The sequence below is a fragment of the Euphorbia lathyris genome, chromosome 1 (genome assembly GCF_963576675.1).
Source record: "Euphorbia lathyris chromosome 1, ddEupLath1.1, whole genome shotgun sequence".
In the NCBI taxonomy this organism is placed as follows: Eukaryota; Viridiplantae; Streptophyta; class Magnoliopsida; order Malpighiales; family Euphorbiaceae; genus Euphorbia; species Euphorbia lathyris.
In genome coordinates, this window is record NC_088910.1 from 54,807,888 (window position 1) to 54,815,377 (window position 7,490).

Below are 7,490 nucleotides of genomic sequence, written 5' to 3' on the forward strand. Positions count from 1 at the left end.
CAGGATGTGCCGACCAAGAAAGGGAAGAAGGTAATGGTAGAAAAGGAACCCGCTGACCGAACTAGACAGGACAAAAGTGGAAAGCTGACCAATCTACAAAAGATATCAACACAGCTCCGAGGAAGCTGAGAATAATCTCTAGTGCAAAGAAAGCTGCTGCTGAGCAAGATCCAGAGGAACCTACGTCAGTGGAGAAACCGAAAAGGCAAGTTGAGCCTGAGGAAGAAAGTGAGGAAACCCCTAAAATGCCTCTGAAGAGGAAGAAAACCTCTGGGTTGACGCCGATCGAAGCTAACCCCCTTGACTTCGTGGTCACTCCTGAATCACACTTTGTGCGGAGTCAAGAAATTGACCTTGAGAAGACTCCTATTGACCAGGAGGAAGAACTGGGTGATACTGGAGGTCAGTTTCAAGCTGATAAGACAGGATCTGTTGAGCCGAGTGTGAAAGTTGCTGCTGAGAAAACTGAGAACCTAGCTGAGCCACCAATGAAGGACACGGTTGTGGAAGGCCTTGATGCTGACCTTGGACCTAACTCCGCCTCTGAGTCCCTTGACTCCATTGCTGCTGATCCCTCTCCTCAAACAAACAAGGACAGCACAGGCAAGCAGCTCAAATATAAGGCTCTGAAACCAAAATTCATCGACCTACTGGATGAGTCTCCACTAAGGGATCTGTTGAGCGATTTCTGCAAGTGCACGGTATACGCTTGTAGTAATAAAAGATATCGATCCCACAGGGAACGCTTTTAAACAAAAAGTTATTTTGAATCAGTTAGATTTACTTTAAGGTTTATAATATGTAAAATCGTTGAATTGGATTTGGTTTTGAAATTGCTAGAATAAGAATTAGATTATAGTATAACAAATGTTAGAAATTACTCCTGATTTAAGGATGAATTTGCAAAACAGGAACGTTTAGTTCTTTAGAAAAGTAAACAAATGTATTCGTTTGCATTAAGCAAAGAAAACAACTTAAACTTTGTATAAATTATAACAATGAAATAAATGACGGAACCTCTAATTTTAGGGCTTTGAACTATAGTCAATCTTCCTACGGTCGGGTAAGATCGCTACCTTAATCAAATTAATACTCTACTGATGATATTAATTTGTTAAGTGTTCAACAAAGTTTCCTTGTAAAGATTTTGAATTTAACTACGTTTTAATGAAAACACCAGCATCCACTTCGGATCCTTTGCCAAAGTGCTGCATAAAAATCTATCGAATAGAACAGACTTTATTAGATGAAACATAAATTTGATACAAGTTTACAGAGAACAAGGAGCATGAAAACATTCGACGACTTGCAAGTGAACGGTTTGTCAATCCTTTCCTTGGGTTTCGTTAGAGTTTGTCAGACTCAGGGCAGATCCTCTACTCAATCTTCTCGCTGTAACTTCGTAATAGGGATATGGTCGGCCTCTACCAAAATGTAAACTAATATGAACAAATCTAAATGCTACTGTGTTTGTTATTATTGAATAAACAATGTGTGTACATCATATTTCTTTTTACAGAAATGAAATCTAAATTCTGAATCACTCGACTCAGAATTTCTGCATTAATTCTATACTAATCTCTTTCTTCTATATCTCCAACTCTCCATCAACTCTTTATTTATAGATGTTGAAGAGTCGTGATTGAAGTGTCGTGTCCGTTGTGAAGGATCGTATCCTTTGTGAAGAGACGTCTTTATCCACCCGAACGAACGCGTTTTATCGAAAACGAAAGTGTGCGAATGGCTCTCCAGGTTTTGCTGAACTTACCGAGAATATTTAATTCTCGGTCGAGAATGAGGGAGCATTTATTTGGTCTTCGAACGAAGGGAAGGGAGCTGAAAAACATGTGTCGCGACCGAGAATTTGAGATTCTCAGTCGCGGCTCTCACAAATTCTCTACTGAGAATTTGACATTTTCTTCTGTTTCTGACTTCGTCTTTGTCCTCGTTTTGGTGTAATTGATCTTCATCGTTCCTGACTCCTTTTGTAGGGTTTTTATTCTGTTTTGAACCTCTTTCGCTCCTATTTGGATTTTACCAAATATTTAGGTACCTTGCAAGAAATAAACATATTCGAACGTAAAAGTATTCTAAACAGGTATAATTAGCACAAATTCGTAGCAATATTGATGTAATTATTGATGATATATTAGGTATATTTTGGGCTTAACAGGATCTAATCACCGACCTCACCAAGCTTCAGTTTCAATTCTTCTCAACTGTCACTGAGCCCACTCCGGACCAAATAAAGGAAAAATAAGCCTTTGTTTCTCAAGCTGAGGAACAAGCCGACCCCAAAACTCCTTAGGGTCCTATTTCTGCCGAGCAAGTGCTCGAAGTCCCTGCTGCTTAAGTCAATGAGTTGGGAAAGGAAATCCCGGTCAGTTCTGAATTACCTCAACCTTCAAACCCTACTCAACTTCAGACTAACACTGAGCAGGTCAACATCTCTGCTCATTCATCTCTTCCTACTCCTTCAAAGCAGAATGAGAACCAGTCAGCTCCTGCTGCTGACCTGGATAAAAGTGCCGCTGCTGAGCAAGCTGACACCTCTACTTCCCAGCACCAAACACCTCCTCCATCCGGTTCTGACAAGATTCCGGCCCCTGAGCAACATATTGATGAAACCTATGCTTACTTGCATGCTTCTAAGTCTGGAAGGAAAATTATCGACTCAGCTCAAGCTCTACTTCAGGATATTCATCACACTCATGCCGATGCTGCTGGGTCCGTTCATGTTGAGCTAACACAAATCTCCTCTGTCACTCAGCTTCTAACTGAAATCAAGGGTCTCAAAGACTTGATGAGTGTCATGACGTCTTTTGCATCTCAACAGCCCAAGCAAGAGTCAATAGTAAAGCTGGTCGAACTCCAATTGATGATGGTGAATCATATGAATGCCATCCAAGGTCAACTCAATGCCTTATCAGTTGTGAACTCAACATATGCAACCTCTATTAAGGTCAATCAACATTTCTCCCTGCTTACCTCTGAGTTGACCAGCGCTCGTGACCTTATCTCCTCCTCCTCTCAGTGTTCTATCGAACAGATTGGTGAAGTCATTCACCTACTCAACCTGAATAAAGAGGAAATGGACACTGACCTAGTGAAGATAAATGAGATTCTGCAATGCACTCAAACCACCCTTGTGCAGGCCCGACAAACAAATACTCAGCGTCAAGCATACGACATTGTCCTGCTCAGGATGTATCATCAATCCTATGCCCGGATGACAGAATCAATAACTTGGATCGGGAAATCTCAAGAGTATTTGCTAAGTATGCTCAGTGCCAATATTAAGATCCTCGCTTCCACTATGTCCGATGGCATGAAAGTCTTCAAAGGTCTTTGGGAAAGTACGAGTCAACTCCAACTGTACTCATCAAAACTGACTTGTGTTGTTCAACAGGGAACTTTTTATCCTCCTCCTCCAACTCCCGATGCTGGAAAAATGGGGGAGAAAGAACGCCCAAGGCAAGCTGTTGGAACTCAGCAGAAACAGGGGGAGATATCTCAGTCAGCTGCCGGAACTCAGCAGAAGCCTGGTTCAACTTCTACTGACCCAAGTAATCCAAGTCAGCAACAAAGAACTGCCAAGGGCAAAGGCAAATCCAACCAAGTTCAAGTCAACATAAAGAGATAGATTAGAAATAGTCTTAGACTTGTAACTTTATATCTGTCATGTTCTATCTTGTTATGCTGACTATCTATATAAGCATATTTTATCCAAACTGACTTTACATATGCAATGCTTACCTATTGTGCTTAAATGCTGATCTGTCATACTTAACTATTCATTGAACAAACAAATTAAATCTTATAAACATAAGGAAAATACAAGTAAAATATACTCAGCACACATAACTCTGATACTTATATGCAACACTGAGTAAAAACTATATGTTCCAAGCATTGACCTACTTCTGAAAGCTGACCTAGGCTCATCTGAATTAGATCTTGGTAGGTCTAGAATTGAACTAAGTCAGTAAATGCATGTCTTAACTTCACTCAATTAAACCTTAGAAGGTTTAGAGTTAATTTAAGTCAATAGATGCAACCCTTACGGGGGAGTAACCTTAGAAAAATGAAAGGTAAATCAATCATGGGAAACTTCAATCCTGAGTTCCATAATTAAATATTTTTGCCAACATCAAAATGGGGGAGTTTGTTGAAACACCTTTTCACATGATTTTGATTTGACAAAATTATTTAAGTTAATCCCATGATTAAAACAATTAAATTTAAGTACTTTGATTTAATTGTACTAATGTGTTTGTTCAATGTTGGGTATAAGAATAAATAAAGAACATGAATAAAAAGTAAGACAGAACAAAGTCAGCATGAGACACATCACAAGCTGAGTAGAAGTGTAACTCAGCATTATAAAAGAAAAATCTTCTTCAGAACAAATTCTTGAAGACGAAGCTGCCCGAAGACGCTGAGTAGATTATTACTCAGTCTCCGATATAGATAAAGAACAAAGGCAACGTCAATAAAGTCAAGCTGAGTTTTCGTCAGGTCAGCACGAATGATCCGTTTACTAAACGACAAGATCCAACAAAAGTTTGCACCAATTCAGAAGCTTTGGAATTACGCAAAAAGATCTTTTCGAGATGCATGGGTCAACTGGCATTTGGCTAAAAGACGAAACTGGCGCTAGAAGACGAACCTGGCGGAAGAAGACAAGCCTGACGCCTGCTAATTTCAAATGACAAGATTGGCCTGTAAATCTGTATGCTGACCAATGAATGACGCAAGAAGACCATTTGAATTCAACAGATACATCCAAATTCAAATGATTGAAGCATCAGATTTTACTATAAAAGGACAAGTTCATCACTTGGATCTTTTGCCGAAGTACAAAAAGAAAAGCATACATACAAGCACATAAAAACAAGAAAAGAAAATACTTACACCCAAATCCTATCTATGTGTAAAAGTCTAGATCGAATTTGTATTCATCTAAAGTGTTCTTCATCTAGTAAGAACAAATTTGTATCAATTGTAAAGATTGAGAGAGTGGTGCTGAGTACTCTGTTTTAGTACTCAGTGGTAGAGAAAATCTGAGTGTTTGGTTATAGCGCTCAGTAGGGTTGAGTAGACGAATAGAGGACGGTACTCTTGCATACTCAATTGCTTGTAAACGGTTTGTGCTCTACCTTTAAAGAGCTCAATAGTGGATTGAAAAAGCCCGGAAGGATTCTGGGGACTGGACGTAGGCGGTGAGGCCGAACCAGGATAAGATTGCTGAGTAATTTCTAACCCTTCTCTTGATATATATATATATATATATATATATATATATATATATATATATATATATATATGTGTTGCTTGTTTAAATTACTCAGTATATAATCTGTATAAGCCGACGCTGAGTAATCAGAGTGCTGAGTTGGAAGCTGACCTTAAGTGTTAATTCCCAACTCACAAGAAAAACAGTTCTAGTCAGCCTCTGACTAAAGCTGTCTTACATCACGCTCAGCCTTGCTGACCTAAACTGAGTAAAGTTGTTTAAAGAATTAAATTAAGTCAGCAATTAAGCGAAAAAGTTACATTAGTTCCTAACCCCCCTTGGAACTAATTCTATTACATTAAACGGGACCAACAAGTGGTATCAGAGCGCAGTAGCTCACTACTCAAAGATAAAACTATCTTGAGCCAGTCCCTGTAAATGGCTGAGAACAGCACTCGTTTCCTTTTACAAAAGGTTTTAAAACTTACTTTTACATTTAGAATAAGTCAAAAAATTTACTTCCAATTTCCAGTTACGAATCATTTTCTTTTGCTTTTTACTAAAACGAGCTTGAAATATAGAAATACGCCTAATTCTAACATGATAACTTTTAATTTACCCAAAATCACAAATTAACACCATAATTGAATATTTCAATCAAAAGTTTGCATAACACAACTTCATTAACTTTCAAGCTTGGCAACTCAAGTGTTGAAACACTTTTTCACATGATTTTGATTTGACAAAATTATTTAAGTTAATCCCATGATTAAGACAATTAAATTTAAGTACTTTGATTTAATTGTACTAATGTGTTTGTTCAATGTTGGGTATAAGAATAAATAAAGAACATGAATAAAAAGTAAGACAGAACAAAGTCAGCATGAGACACAACACAAGCTGAGTAGAAGTGTAACTCAGCATTATAAAAGAAAAGTCTTCTTCAGAATAAATGCTTGAAGACGAAGCTGCCCGGAGACGCTGAGTAGATTATTACTCAGTCTCCGATATAGATAAAGAACAAATGCAACGTCAATAAAGTCAAGCTGAGTGTTTGTCAGGTCAGCACGAATGATCCGTTTACTAAACGACAAGATCCGACAAAAGTCTGCGCCAATTCAGAAGCTTTGGAATTACGCAAAGAGGCCTTTTCGAGATGCATGGGTCAACTGTCATTTGGCTAAAAGATGAAACTGGCGCTAGAAGACGAACCTGGCAGAAGAAGACAAGCCTGACGCCTGCTAATTTCAGACGATAGGATTGGCCTGCAAATCTGTATGCTGACCAATGAATGACGTAAGAAGACCATTTGAATTCAACGGATACATCCGAATTCAAATGATTGAAGCATCAGATTTCACTATAAAAGGACAAGTTCATCATTTGGATCTTTTGCCGAAGTACAAAAAGAAAAGCATACATACAAGCATATAAAAACAAGAAAAGCAAATACTTACACCCAAATCCTATCTCTCTGTAAAAGTCTAGATCGAATTTGTATTCATCTAAAGTGTTCTTCATCTAGTAAGAACAAATTTGTATCAATTGTAAAGATTGAGAGAGTGGTGCTGAGTACTCGGTTTTAGTACTCAGTGGTAGAGAAAATCTGAGTGTTTGGTTATAGCGCTCAGTAGGGTTGAGTAGACGAATAGAGGACGGTACTCTTGCATACTCAATTGCTTGTAAATGGTTTGTGCTCTACCTTTAAAGAGCTCAATAGTGGATTGAAAAAGCCCGGAAGGATTCTGGGGACTGGACGTAGGCGGTGAGGCCGAACCAGGATAAGACTGCTGAGTAATTTCTAACCATTCTCTTGATATATATATATATATATATATATATATATATATGTATGTGTTGCTTGTTTAAATTACTCAGTATATAATCTGTATAAGCCGACGCTGAGTAACCAGAGTGCTGAGTTGGAAGCTGACCTTAAGTGTTAATTCCCCACTCACAAGTAAAACAGTTCTAGTCAGCCTCTGACTAAAGCTGTCTTGCATTGCGCTCAGCCTTGCTGACCTAAACTGAGTAAAGTTGTTTAAAGAATTAAATTAAGTCAGCAATTCAGCGAAAAAGTTACATTAGTTCCTAACCCCCCCTTGGAACTAATTCTATTACATTACACGGGACCAACATCAAGTGCCTAAATATTCAGTAAGCACAAAATCTAAATGACGACTAAGACAATTGTGGCCGTATCAATATGCATATATCTACATGTACAAAATGGTATGCAATACCCTAAAAGATG